A 16,295-nucleotide genomic window follows, 5' to 3' on the forward strand; every position below is an offset into this window, starting at 1 on the left:
TATCTCCAGTCACTGTGTTCCATATGGATAGCTAGATATTCAATGTCTTTTCTTCTTAACATATCTAGGAGATAAGATTAGTGTTGTCCTTACTCTGTAGATAAATAATGGAGGAGCAATGAGCTTCAAGTCCTATTCTTGGCTTCAGAATTTCAGTCTTTTCCTTTGTACTAGTGAGGAGAGCCCACTAGTTTAGATGCTACTCCACAGCATCTAAATTAATTCAACAATCTTTCCCAGCCTTCAAGGTCCTTGATGGCACAGGAGTAGTTTGTAGAGAATTGTTCCTGCAATAAATCACTGCAGCCTTTGGGAGTCCGAGAGGTCAAGTGAAGCCTTCTCCACCTCATTCCTCATTGTCAGAGGAGCAGATCATTTACCACTGGTGTGAACTGCTATAATTATTGTCCCTAGTGACTTTCCTAGCTTCTTTCAGACTTTAAATTCAACTCACATACATGCTGTTGTTCTAAGAAATAGTTATAGGTGTAACACTGATACACACACACACACACACACACACACACACGCCATGCCAGAAGTTGCAGGTTTCCTGATTTGTCAAGCCCAAACTTCTTATTCAGGTCAAATCAGTCATACCTAATAAATCTAGCAGTTTTCTCTGTACACTGACATGTTCCTGTGGCTCTACTTACCCTGACTTCCTACTCTGAAACATTTTTTTCTCTTCTAGGTCATTATTTCATGTTGTTTTTATTTGATCTATAATTATTTTTTGCTCCATGTCTCCAAAAATCTAAGCATATTTTCCAGTTTTCTCCCTTTTTCATTTAAACATTTTCAACACAAATATACCTCACAAATTCTTTCAAAATGTCCTAGGAACGTTTTTTTCAAAACGTTCTCTTAGGAAGATGTGTCTAATTCCTCCTATCAACCAGGAGTAAATATGCTGGTCTCTGATAGTCTATGCCCCATATGAACAAAAGCCTGGATAATTTTAAGTAACTCATTTTTCAGGTTTTTTTTTATTGGACAGCTATAGTAACAGAATCTCTGTAGGCTTAGCACGAGAATTAAAATGTTCAATAAGTTTCCCCAAATTTAATATCAGGATATTATTGGCACCCTATAAATTAATCCAAAGGTGTAATTCAAGCTTCAGATGCTAATAGGATTTGACATGAAGCTACAAGGCTATTACAAGCTGTGTAAAAGAGGACACTTAAGTGAGTGCTGGGAGAGTTTTGAGGAAGGACTATTCAGGCAGTTTGTCCTGTTGTATCAGAGAATGATAATTAGATAATGCAGTACTGAATAACACACAATAAATCTAGGGGACGAGGAAATAAATGTCAAGATTTTATAGCTGAAGATTTGAGCTGTAGTGAAAATGGCATTTTGATTAAATAGAAAAGCTGAAATGGTAAGACAGTGTTTAGGGGACAACTGAATAGGCAATAAAGCAAATAAACAAGGTAGACTCCTATTTCACTCTTTACAGTAAAATAAATGCCAGATTTGCAAAACTTCAAATCTGAAAATCTATCTATAGATGCCTGAGGGTCTTAGGAATGAGGATCTCGGGGTTGTAGTCAACTTGCTCTACAATGTTAGTCTCCAGTATATCAAAGGAAAGAACTGATAAGTTCATGACAGAAAATTGAAATATGGCTCTGATGAGATGGCTCAATAGGTAAGGGCACTTTCTACTCATGCTTGGTGACATTTCTTTAATTCCTGGAGCATATTTAGTGGATGGAGAGAGCTGATTCCTACAGATTGTCCTCTTAGGCCCACATTCATACTCTCACAAGCTATGTATTGCCCCCAATATTTTTCTTTAATCAAAAGAAAGGGGGTTGGGGAAAAAATCTAATAATTAAATAAAAATAGCAATAGTGCAAAACAGTATTTGTAATATTAATATAAAGTAAAGAAAAATTTGAATTACTAACTTCTAAGACACAGCAAGGAAGTCTATTAAGGAAAGTTGATGAGAACATGGAAAATTTACTCTAAGAGTAAAAATATCCAGCAATGCCTAGAAAATATAAGATGAGAAGACAAAATTCAATGGTACTCAGCACCCTACCTCAAAACGTTACTACCAAAATGATCTGATCAAGGCAGTAAAGCCTTGTTGAGAAGTGTTCAGAACACAGGTGAAGCAGAGTGGAAGTTCCCAAACTGAGCCACACTCAAGAATCCTGAATGTATTGCAAAGAAATGCTAAGAAACATTGCATTTTAATCAGCAGTTCAAGAAGTCCTGTGAATTAACATGCCAAAAATGAAATGGCTCAGACTGGACACGCCTTACAAAAATGTTACACGAAATGCATCATAGAGTCAAATTGAATGAAAGAAGACACTAGAGGAAAAAGAGAGGAACTGTGGAGCTTGGTGACAATTTTTCTGCTCCAACACTACGATCAAGGATACTGTCAAGAGATTGAGGACTCATTTCACAGCTGGGAGAGAATCTTTAGGGGGGGAGACATGCCTGATAAACAGCTTAGGCAAAGAAACTATTCAAACTTAAGGGTAAGAAAATGAAAGCAATCTCAGTCCAGCCTATGCTATGTGGTGAATTTGAAAGGAAGATTCTATTTACACAACAACAAAACAGTCCTGGCTGAAAAGTGGGTCAAAGATGTTATCAGAGAAGTATTAAAGAAGGAACACAAGACTGCCAAATATATTCCACACTGCAAAATCATCAGAAAACTTGGATGAAAACACCAATGGGACACAATAATTTTCCTTCCAAAGTTGGTGATAGATCTGGAACTCAAGCTTCCAGCATTCAGGAAGCTGAGACAGTAGGATGCTAGTGGCAAGGCAGTATTATATATCCAGACGTGGTCCCAAAACAACTACCCACCACCACCACCACCACCACCAACAACAACAACAACAACAACACACAACAACTACAACAACAACAACAACAACAACAACAACAACAACAAGGTAAAAATTCATAACCCTGGGGAACACCATGTATTAACCTGGGATAGAACATTAGCTGGTTAACACTGAAAGTACAGAATCCTATAGACACCTTTTAAGACATGTTGGCTATCTCTCAAGCAGTTAAACTCAGGTAGATAAATATATAATACATCTGTTGCCTAGCACATTTAAAGAATAGTTAATGGTTGGTTTTGACCCTGAGAAAAGGAACTATGGTGCATATTTTACATATTAGAGCAGACCTGGCCTCCTAGTTCTTCTAGAGTCCTTCAGTCTCTACCTCAAATACCCTACCCCCAACTCTGAACACCAGGGTCTAGGCTGCCCTTCCCCCAGAGCCTGTTCCCTATATAATCCATACATTCGGTTCTCTCTTTCTGTCTCTGTCTCTGTCTCTTTCTCTGTCTCTGTGTCTTTCCCTCCCTCTCTCTCTCCCTCCCTCTCTTTCCCTCTCCCTCTTTCTCCCTCTCTCTTCTTCCCTTCCTCTTTCCCTCCCTCTCTCTCTCCCTCCCTCTCTCTTCCCCTCCCTCTCTCTTCCTTTCTCTTTCCCTCTCCCTCCCTCCTTCTCCCCTCTTTCCTTCCTTCCCTTCTCTCTCTTACCTTTCTGCCCCACGGGGCAACTAGTCTTACCTCTATCCTTCCAGTCAGTAGGAGAGCAGCTTCCCAATAAACCTTAATATAATTTAATCTGGTTTGAATTTGCTTGTTTCACTGGCAGAGAAATAATCTATCAGTTACGATGTGGTTTTAGCTATTCTTCAGCACAATTGTATAAAGAAAATATTTTTGGCAAATTATGCAAAGATTATTTGCTAATATTCATATGTCTATATGTTTGTGTAAAACAAGCACTATGTCTGCTAACAGGCTTTCTCCTAAGAATAGGCTGTTTACTCCCAGAAGGCTATTCAGAAATTCCATTATGGATGCTAAATATGATGCTGATTTTTGAAAGCACAAATTGGAAATACCAAAGTGACCCACATTGGAAGAAGCATTTAAGCAAAATAATGTCACATCCAAAATGCTGGAATAGTGTGTGCCAATGAAATCATCTCATTCTGTCTGAGTTCAGCTGCCTGCTGGTTTACATCTGTCTCCTCAGCATTCCAGACTGAATTTCTCCATTATTCGTCTACGTGCAAGTTAGTTACCTCATGTCCTTTCACTATTTCCCAGAATTCTCTCTTTCCTTGTTGGATATCCCACTTCTTAACATTGCCTCAGCTCATTGGTCATAGGCTTTTTAAATGACATTATTGCTTATAAGAGATTCTCTCTACATAATAGGAAAGAATGCATATGTTTTCCCTCTTGTGGAAGTTGGTTAGGTAACACGGGGCAGACTGCAGAGGCAGTTTTTGCATGCTGATCCCTAAGGAAGCTCTGTGAGCCTGAGGAAGGATGGTCATGAGGAAACGCACCAGAGGCCACAGTGGCACCGGTCGTCTTCCACTACTAGCTCTAGAGCAAAACTGACTCTTCTGTGTCCACTGTGGAGGGCATGGTGACACCCTGAGGAGCAGGTCTGAGCTTGTCTTTGAGCAGCACTGTGTTTTTGTTTTTGTTTTTGTCACAGAGAAAACAGAAAAGAAAATATATGTTCAAAAGAGGAGGGCATAGGCTAGTCACTTGAATATTGTGGAGAAGAGAGACAGAGTTCAGAATGGATGCCCTGATAGCTATCTCCTCTACACATAACATGTGGGCCAAGGACAGCTTTAACTTGGAGCTACTTGCAGGGTTATATAATCTCTGGGAAGAGAAAAATGGCAGCTTTGCTTGACTCAAAGACTGTCTATACTGTGTCTTCTTTGGAAACAAGATACCAACCTAATATTCTTTTATCTGTTTGCACTAATATAAGACACTATTACAGCTCAGACAGGAAATGCCAGACTTTGCTCAAGGTGCAGCGTCAATCTTTTCAAAATACAGCTAAGGATGGTACTTTTATGGTCTATGTTAATATTTTATGACTGTTGAGGGGTATAATGATCACAAATATTTTAAAATATATTAGATATCTTTCAAAGTTGGGTTTCATTGTCTTAATTGTGTTTTCTAAGAAATTCAAAGCATAAGAAAATGTTCTCTTTTTATTCATAAATGGAGGTTTCTTTGCTTTTATGAAGTCTGCTTTAGGGCCTGCCAACTGCCCTTGTCTGAAGTGTTTATTTTGATATGCAAAGGATATCTCAGATATTGGAAGGACAGAGGCTGACCAAAGACCTAGTGGCCTTTACTCCCATCAAATGAAATATCTGCACTATTTAGCTCTCATTCACCCTGCTTTTGCTTTATGCCAGAGGGTGGTCAGATGGATCCTGCTCTTAGAACCGGAAGATTAATTGTTACGGCCTGAGAACTTGTTGGACACTTAGAAGGGATTATTCTGGTTTTGGGGATGAGGAGCTGGGTTACTGAATGAAAACGCCTATTTCTCAGAATATGGGACACAGAGAAATGTCTATGTATAAACTGCTCCTGTAATTTAAAAATCCCATTACAATTTTCTCTTGATAATATAAGATATCCTCCTTGAAGAGGGGGGATTCCACCTTATCTTAGGTAGGGTTACTATCGCTGTGACGAAACACTGTGCTCAGAAACAACTTGGAGAAGAAACAGTTAATTTGGTTTACACTTCCACACCATGGTTCATTATCAAAGAAAGTCATGACAGAATCAAGTCATGACAAGAAACTGGACACAGAAGCTGATGCAGAGATCATGGAGTGGTACTGCATATACTCATATTACTCATTTTTCTTTTCTATAGAACACAGGACCACCAGTCCAGAAATGGAACAACCCACAGTAGGCTGGGCCATCTCCCATTAATCACCAATTAAAAACATGCCCTAAAGGCTTCCTACAGCTTCATCTAATGGAAGCATTTCTTAGTTGAGCTTCTTCCAGTTAAATAACTAGCTTGTATCAAGGTGGCATAAAACCATCTAGCACAAACCTTGCTACTGGAGTCCATGGTTCACTAATTATTGATAATGAGTCATTCCTCACCAATTATCAAATAATTTCATGGGGGGTCATCAGAATTTTTATCATAATGAAGAAAATCTCTTTTTCTTTCAAACTACATCATCACCATAAAATAAGTCTTCAAATTCAATATCGTAAGATTTGTGGAGTAGGCATAATCTTAATATTCCCAGTCAAATTGATGGGAAGTAAGAGACCTTGCCGATGTTTACAGGTCATTCTTCTTAGTCTGAAGTATGATCTGGGAAACATCCAGAGGACCTATTCAGCAGCCAGCTGACTCCACCCCAGAGTTTCTAAGCTAGCAGGCAGGTCTGAGGCAAAGAATGAGTCTTTTCATTTTAGGTGCTGCTGCAACTGGCCTAGGAACCACAAGTTACAAGTATTTATTTACTCATACTTGTTTTATTATTACTCATTATCCCCATTGCATATTTAGGTATAGCACGTTGGTTATTTTAGCCTCTAGAATTAGAATGCATGGGCTCAACTCCAAGCTCTGCCACCAGTAAGGTATTTAATTATGACTTCAGTATTTAATTTTTATCAGGTTCCATGTTTTTAATCTATCAAACAGAAATAATAATGATAATGACTTTATAGAGTTTGGAGAGGATTGAATAGCATAATACATATAAAGTTGTTTGCAAATACCCAGGCACTTAGTAAGCTCTTAGACAAATATTGGCTTTTGTCATCACCTTGCCTGGCTCTTCATGGCTACAGTTCACTGATGAACTGTAGTGGCTCCCAGGATGTAGTTCTTTGACTTGGCTTTTAGAAATGTTCCTGAAAGTGTTTCTCAGGGAGCAAGTCTTCCTCCTATCAACTGTAGGGAATTGAATTGCAAACTGATTGTGGAAAAGTTGATAAGGAACAAACGTAGAAGAACATTGAAATGCTTGTCTTGGGCTTGCCTAGAGAACCTCATCTTTGACCTTTAGGTTTGTTTGTGGAAGATATGAAAGCAAACATTGCCACTTTCTAGGAAATGCTTGCAGCACCAGCTGTCATTGAATAAACCAGAAACATGTCAAAATGAACATTCTCTGGTCCCCTAGACCTAGTGAAGTTGAAAATTTGGGAAGGAACCCAGCAATATTGTTCACAAAGTCTCCTCAGGTGATTTTTGTTTGTTTAGAAGAAGAGGGTCCCAAAGGCAATCAACAGAGTCAGAGACAGCCTCTAATCCCAGTGTTAGGAGCCCACAAGAATTCCAAGCTATACATTGTAACACATATGTAGAAGGCCTGTGTATTAGTTAGGGTTCTCTGGAGTCACAGAAAGTGTGCATAGTCTCTATATGGTAAATCCAACACTCCAACAGTGGTTAGCACAGCTGTGGAAGGAAGTCCAAGGATCTAACAGTTGCTCAGTCCCACAAGGCAAGCAGGCAAAGAAGAGAGAGTAAACTTCCTTCTTCCAGTGTCCTTATGTAGGTCTCCAGCAGATGATGTGGCCCAGATTAAAAGTCTGTGTCACCATGCTTTTAATTTCAGATGACCTTTAACTCAGAGATCTCCCTGTCTTAATCCCTGTCTTAATCTTCTGGAATTCATTGTCACTATGCCTCAAGATTTCCATGCCAAGATCAAGGTCAGAAACTTGTATCTCCCAGCCTCCAGATTAGGATCACTGGTGAGCCTTCCAATTTTGGATTGTAGTTCATTCCAGACACAGTCAAGTTGACAACCAGGAGTAGCCACTACAGCCCGTATCCATCCCATGCAAGTTTTCTGCTTGGCTGTTCAGTGTGAGGCCCTATGAGCCCAGGTTAGTTGATTCTGTAGATTTTCTTGTGGTGTTTCTGACCCATTTATCTTCTATAATCCTTCGTCCCCCTCTTCCACAGGAATCACCAAGTTCTACCTAATGTTTGGCTGTGGGCCTCTGCATTGTTTCCAACAGTTGTTTGGTTGTATCAGTGAATTTGATACTAATTTTGAGCTCCTAGTGTGTGATCATGATACTTGTCATCCACCCAGAATTCTCAGAATCCATGGATGAAATACATACACACACATTATTTTTAATACGCCTTATTAGTTCAACCTCTAGGCTTCTCCCTAACTCCACATGGCTAGCCCACATTCCCCTCCAATATTCCTGAGTTAACACATTTCAAAATCTATATTTCATCTCTGCTATCACAGATCCAATTGGTGGAGTGTACCCTGGGGCAACTTTCCCAGATTCTTACATGTCAGTGGGCTCTTAAGCCTGACTTCTCTGCTTCCCAGTCATGGTGATTCTGCCCTTCTCCTCTCAGTCTTTCTTTACCAGGAATCATAAAAGTCCTGCTTTTGTCCCCATGTCCAGTCACTGGCCATTGGCTCCTTTATTTTCCAATCAGAGCCAACTGAAGGTAGGCTTCCTTCACCTTATGTATGGGACATTGCAAACAGGTTTTTGGGGTAATGCTATCATCATGAGAACATAAGCAACTACATTTCCCCTCTTTTTGTCCACTAAAAAGGCCTATTCTTCCTAAAATATGTTGAACATAACTATAACAGTTATGTAAGCTATTATTTATGATATATATTAAAAGCATACAGTCCACCAATTTTGTCAATTTAGATAAAGTACTCTGTCATTTATCCTAATATAAAGAGTTTACAATTCTATATCTGAATTAGGTTCTGATTCTAACTGGAATTACTATCTGGAAACCATCCTTTTATATCAATATCATCTCCTTCAATGTCAAACAACTTAATTTTGATTATGAGATTATAGTTAGTCTTTAACCCCATCAAGGACTAATTAAATATTACCTGAATATGTAAAAAACAAAAACATAGCTTCCAAAACTTTAACAAATTGTAGAGACAGCTGACTACCTGTTCAATCCCATATTCCTAAATATCAGCTCATCTGTCTTCATTCTTATAGTCCAGAACCATCTAACAGACCATGAATGAAGCAGGAACTATGAAGTAGTAGTTTACTCTGTATTGATAAAGCTAAGCTATTGACTCTCCCACATTGTATGTCCTTTCCAGGACAGATATCTTTTTGTCTGATCCTCAATTTCTTCTTAGAACTGTGAATGGAGTACTGTCAGAAGTAGATAGTCAAATGATCTTTCAGAATAGATTAATATTAAATATCATATTCTATGGATTTCTTATGTTTTTGAAGATTATCAATCCATATAGTGTTCCTTAGCTGTTAAACCTTGACTACTCTTAGCTTTTTCTATTTGAATATTGTAGAAAGCACCTTAATACAATATCAAAATATTGGATCAAAATATAAGATAACCATGAATTTATTATCTGGTTCTTAACTTGCATTACTTAATCATCTTAAACAAGTTGTAATAGCAGCTATTGAAGGACTGGATCAAAACCTTGTATTCTTAAATGTATATCATAGGCACAATGTCTATTTAAGAGTAACAATATTAATTTCAAATTCTCTATCAATAAATCAATGAAAAACTTAATCGGTATCAATATATGATTTTTGCACCAATATAAGAAATTATAACTTCAAATTGCATCAATTATAAAGATTTCTACCAGTGTAAGATTGTGGCTATACAGTGCTTTGTTTAAGAATAAATTTAGTAATCTATCCCATCTATTTCCATCCTTTTCAAAATTATAACCATTTCCAAATAGCCTTTAAAATGACAACCTATCTATAACTTATAAAATAACCATAACCAGCCACCCAAACACAAGGGATTGGGATGACAACTCTCCACAAATTCTTCTTGCTGAATAGGGGCAACAAAAACTTGTAAAGGGGTCAGAAGTGGTAGGAAAATTACAAAAGTTGGTTAGACTTAAGAAAGCTAGCTTTAGCATTTGTGATCCAGTCTCTGTATGATTAAAAGGCTTAGGTCTTGACTGAAATTCTGGCTGGATCTGTCTGAAAGGCTGGATGAACAAGTCCATTGGGAATCAGCAGCAATTCCTGAAGCTGTTCTATAAGCAAGTCTCTAGACCACAACAGGAAGCAGGGGGCTGTAATAGCAGGTCACTTCAGTGACCCAGTAGATGAAATTTGTCAGAGTTGCGAATTCTGTAATAGGACTCTTACAACTGAAGTTTTAATACTATTAAGATATGTGCCAGGTATACAGATTAGTTAAGGATGCATTTTTGTTCCGTATTTGAGCAGGTGAAAGACAACTTACCTTTTTGTTTTTTTGAGTGAATTTGATCAATAACCAAATGTAATAAATCTTTACAAATTTGTACAAAAATGGCATGATGAATTGTAGGGATTCCACAACCAACAAGATTTATTGTATAATATTAGCTGAAGTTTTGGCTAGAGACATTATTTATGTCTAAGCCAGTTATAGGGTTGTTCCCATGATGAGGAATCAGCAGATCAAGTTATTTGTCCTGTTTGATTTTCTCAAATTTTTCTTTTCTGTAGTCAAGATCTGCTATGGATCTTCCCGTGTCATATCTGATCCATATCATTCCAGAAACAGTCCAACACCTTTTCTCCTTTCATTCCAGCACAAATACAGCGTCACTTTTCCAAAATAGTATGTCCTTGGTCCAGAAACTGGAAATCATCAAAGGTATAGATTGAATTAATTTAATATCCTGACTTCACTTTGAGAGGATTTTTAAAATTATAAATATCACCAAACTTATAATCATCTTCATTTTGATAATTAAAAAAATTCAGAACAATTAATACAATCTAAATATGCTTCTCCACCATCTACATGAGATCAAGGCCAAAGTTATTTATTCATCTGTATAATTAAGTTCTATCTTCTATTAAGATTAATATTTCTGTGGATAACTATGTACCCCTTTCTTTTTATATAACTTGAATTATCATAAGTTTCTATTATCTGTCTGAGGTAAGTTTTTCTAGTTACCCCTGCTCTTGGTCTACAAATTAGGATATAAAGCCTCAAAATATTTATTCATCTATGTATTTAGCTTCAGTTAAATCCCCTTTAATTGACTGTATAAGCCTATTTCCAGCCTCGAAATTTGTCTTATCAGGTTAAACAATTCTAGAAATCCCATCTTGATCATGTTTGAAGATCTCCAGAGCTACTCTAGCATAAACTTTAAAAAAAATTTTTAATTCATTTTTCCTTGTTCAATATCGCTTCTATCTTTGTGTCTTTTTTTCCTATATTTGAGATCAAGGCCTGGACTTCTTTATTCCATGTATACTTGAAAACATTTAATCACTTACCATTATACTACCTTCTATTTTTAAAAATAATTAAATACAATTTCAACCATCTGTATTCTTTATCTGGTTTTAAGAGGCATGTCATTTCTACTCTCTCTCTCTCTCTCTCTCTCTCTCTCTCTCTCTCTCTCTGGCTCTGAGCAGTATGTGTCTTTGCACAGCAGGGGCTCTGAGCTCCTCTAAGCCCAAGATTTTGTACTAAAAAGGACAGGAACCTTCAAAGGTGGATGTGGTTGGGAGGGGAGACAGGTGACACCTGATCACCATTTGTACCAGGGAACAAGGCAGCTCCACAGCATTCTGTGCACAGCCCACCAGAAGAGAGTGATCTCCTAGCAATGCCTCCACTTCTGAGCACAGAGGAGGCCTCCACTTTCTTTCCAATATTTCTTTGGAGGGGAACAGCTAGGAGTGCACAGGGAATATGATCAGTAGAGCAGCTGAGACAGGAGCCTTCTGATCCCCATTTGCAACAGGAAGCCAGGCAGCTCCACTGCCCTTTGTACACAGACCATGCCAGAAGAGAGTTGGTCTCCTGGGAGTACAGTCACGGGCTTAGAGGCACACAGGAGAGACATACTCCAGCCAGAGACACCAAGATCAACTAACACCAGAGATAACCAGATGGTGACAGGCATGCACAAGAACCCTACCAACAGAAACCAAAGATCCTTGGCAACATCAGAACCCAGTTCTCCCACAGCAATTCCTGGATAACACAACACACCAGAAAAGCAAGAGTTGGATTTAAAATCATATCTCATGATTCTGATAGAGGACTTGAAGAAGGACATAAATAATTCCCTTAAAAAATACAGGAGAACATGGGTCAGCAAGTAGAAGCCCTTATCAAGAGGAAACACAAAAATACCTTAAAGAATTACAGGAAAACACAAACAAACAAGTGAAGGAACTGAACAAAACCATACAGGATCTAATAATGGAAGTAGAAACAATAAAGAAATCACAAAGGGAGACAACTCTGGAGATAGAAAACCTTGGAAAGTAATCAGGAATCTTAGATGCAAGCATGAACAAAAGAAGAGGAGAAATAGAAGAGAGAACCTCGGATGCTGAAGATACCATAGAAAACAATGAGTCAAGAGTCAAAGAAAATGCAAAATGCCAAAAGCTTATAAGCCAAAACATCCAGGAAATCCAGGACACAATGAGAAGAACAAAACTAAAGATTATAGGTATAGCAGAGAGCAAACATTTATAACTTAAAGGGCTAGCAAGTGTCTTCAACAAAATTAGAGAAGAAAACTTCCCTAACCTAAAGAAAGAAATGCCTATAAACATACAAGAAGCCTACAAAATTCCAAACAGACTAGACCAGAACAGAAACTCCTTCTGGCACATAATAACCAAAACACCAGATGAACAAAACAAAGCAGTAATGGAAAATGCTCAAGTAACTTATAAGGACAGACCTATCAAATGCAAGACCAGACTACTATACCCAACAAAACTCTTAATCACCTTAGATGGAGAAACCAAGATATTCCATGATAAAACCAAATTTACACAATATCTTTCCACAAATCCAGCACTACAAAGGATACTACATGGAAAATGTCAACACAAGGAGGGAAACTACACCCTAGAAAAAGAAAGAAAGCAATTTTTTTTCCAAGATGCTACTTTACTTTTATTTAATTGGCTAGTTTAAGTAACAATTATTTTTATATTTAATTATTTTTATTTTCTATATTCTTTGTTTACATTCTAAAAGCTTTCCCCTTCCCCAGTTCCCCCCCCCCATATGTCCCATAAGTCGTCTCCTCTCCATCCATTCTCCTATCTTTCCCCCTCCCTTTTCTCTGTCCTGGTACTCTCATACAATGCTGGATCAAGCCTTTCCAGGATTAGGGCCCTCTTCTTCCTTCTTCATGGGAATCATTTGATATGCTAATTGTATCTTCAGTATTCAGAGCTTCAGGTCTAATTAATATCTGCTTATCAATGATTGCAACAAACCCAAAGAAAGATAACCACACAAACATAAAAATAATACCAAAAATAACAGGAAGCAGCAATCACTGTTCCTTAATATCTCTTAAAATCAATGAACTCAATTCTACAATAAAAAGACATAGACTCTCAGACTGCACACGTAAACAGGACCCAACATTTTGCTGAGTTGAGGAAATAAACACACCTCAGTGTCAAAGACAAGGACTACCTCTGAGTAAAAGGCTCGAAAATAATTTTCCAAGCAAATTGTAGCAGGAAACAAGTGGAGTAATCATACTAATATCTGATAACAATGAGTTATGTGAAGGGCACAGAGGCAGTATCTAAATTAACAAAATCAGAAATGAAAGGGAGATATAACAACAGAAACTGAAGAAATTAAAAAAGTCATCAGATCCTACTACAAAAGCCTATACTCAACACAACTGAAAAATCTGGATGAAATGGACAATTTTCTAGACAGACATGAAATACCAAAGTTAAATCAGGATCAGATAGAGCATATAAACAGTCCCACAACCCCTACAGAAATAGAAGCTGTCATTGAAAGGCTCCCAACCAAAAATATCACAGGGTGATATGCTTTCAGTGCAGAATTCTATCAGACCTTTAAAGAAGACCTAACTCTAATACTCTTCAAACTTTTCCACAAAATAATAAAAGAAGCAACACTACCCAACTTGTTATATGAAGCCACAATTACACTAATACCAAACCCACACAGAGATACAACAAAGAAAGAGAACTTCAGACCAATTTCCCTCATGAATATTGATGCAAAAATATTCAATAAAATTCTTGCCAACCAATCCAAGAACACATCAAAACGATCATTCAGCACAATCAAGTAGGCATCATCCCAGGGATGCAATGATGGTTCAATATACAGAAATCCATCAATGCAATCCACTACATAAACAAACTCAAAGATAAAAGGCACATGGTCATTTTATTAGATGCTGAAAAAGCATTTGACAAAATATAGCATACTTTCATGTTAAAAGTCTTGGAAAGAAATGGAATTCAAGGCCCATACTTAAACATAGTAAAAGCAATGTAGAATGAACCCATAGCCAATAAATATCAAACTAAATACTTGAAGTTATCCCACTAAAATCAGGGACTGAGACAAGGTTGCCCTCTCTCTCCATATCTATTCAATATAGTACTTGAAGTTCTAGCTAGAGCAATTGGACAACAAAAGGAGGTCAAAAGGAAATATTTTGGACAAGAAGAAGTCAAACTATCACTATTTGCAGATGATATGATAGTATTCTTAAGCAACCCCCAAAAACTCCACCAGAGAACTCTTACAGCCGATAAACAACTTCAACAATGTGGCCAAATATAAAATTAACTCAAACAAATCAGTAGACTTCTTATACTCAAAGGACAAAGAGGCTGAGAAAGAAATTATTGAAATGACACCCTTCACAATAGTCACAAACAATGTAAAGTATCTTGATGTGACTCTAACCAAACAAGTGAACAGTCTGTATGATAAGAACTCTGAAGGAAAAAACTGAAGATGACCTCAGAAGATGGAAAGACCTCAATTGCTCTTAGATTGGGAGGATGAATATAGTAAAAATGGCCATATTGCCAAAAGCAATATACAGAATGAATGAAATCCCTATCAAAATTCCAACACAGTTCTTCATAGAGATAGAAAGAGCAATTCTCATATTCATCTGAAATAACAAAAATCCCTAGATATCTGAAACTATTCTCAACAATAAAAACTTCATGGGAAATCAGTATCCTGGACCTCAAGCAATTCTACAATAGTGATAAAAACTGCATGGTATAGGTACAGTGACACACAGGTCACCGGAATAGCCACATAGATCAATGGAATAGAATTGAAGTCCCAGAAATGAACCCATACACCTGTGGTCACTTTGTATTTTTCAAAGGAGCTAAAACCATCCAGTGGAAAAAAGATAGCCTTTTTAGCATACAGTGCTGGTTTAACTGGCAGCATAGAGAAGAATGAAAATTGATCCATTCTTGTCTCTGTGTACTAATCTCAAGTCCAAGTGGATCAAGACCTCCACATAAATCCAGACACACTGAAACTAATAGAAAAGAAGTGGGGGAGATCCTCGAGCACATGGGCAGAGATGAAAATTTCCTGAACAGAACACCAATAGCTTATGCTCTAAGATCAAGAATTGACAAATGGGACCTCATAAAATTACCATTTCTGTAAGTCAAAGGACACTCTCAATAGGACAAAATGGCAACCAACAAATTGGGACAAAGAACTTTCCTGACCCTAGATCCAACCGAGGGCTAATATTCAATATATACAAAGAACTGAAGAAGTTAGATGCCAGAGAACCAAATAACCTAATTAAAAATGGAGTACAGAGCTACACAAAGAATTTTCATCTGAGGAATATCAAATGGCTGAGAAGCACCTAAAGAAATGATGAACATCTTTAGTCACCATGTAAATGCAAATCAAACACTCACTCCTCCACTGCTGGTGGGATTGCAAGCTAGCACAACCAGTCTGGAAATCAGTTTGGTGGTTCTTCAGAAAATTGGGCCTAATATTATCAGAGGATCCTGCTATATACTCCTGGGCATAAAACCAGAGGATTCTCCAGCATATAATAAGGACACATGTTTCGTTGTGTTCAGAGCAGCCTTATTTATAATAGCCAGGAGCTTGAAAGTACCAGATGTCCCTCAACAGAGGAATGGATATAGAAAATGTTGAACATTTACACAATGGAATACTACTTAGATATTTAAAACAATGAGTTCATGAAATTCTTAAGCAAATCTATGGATTTCAAAAATATCATCTTGAGTGAGGTAACCCAATCACAAAAGAACACATATGGTGTGCACTCACTGATAAGTCGATATCAGCCCAGAAGCTTAGAATACAAAGCACAATTCACAGACCAAATGTAGCTGAAGGAAAAGGAAGAACAAAGTGTGGATACTTTGGTCCTTCTTAAAAGGGGGAGAACAAAATACTCACAGGAGGAGACACAGAGATGGAGTGTGGAGCAGAGTCTGAGGGAAAGATCATCCAGCGATTGACCCTTCAAGGAATCCATCACATATACAGTTACAAAACCCATACAATATTGTGGATGTCAATAAGTGCTTGCTGACAGGAACCTGATATAGCTGTCTCCTGGTAGGCTCTGCCAGTGCATAACAAATACA

Source organism: Apodemus sylvaticus, chromosome 8 (genome assembly GCF_947179515.1).
Source record: "Apodemus sylvaticus chromosome 8, mApoSyl1.1, whole genome shotgun sequence".
Lineage (NCBI taxonomy): Eukaryota > Metazoa > Chordata > Mammalia > Rodentia > Muridae > Apodemus > Apodemus sylvaticus.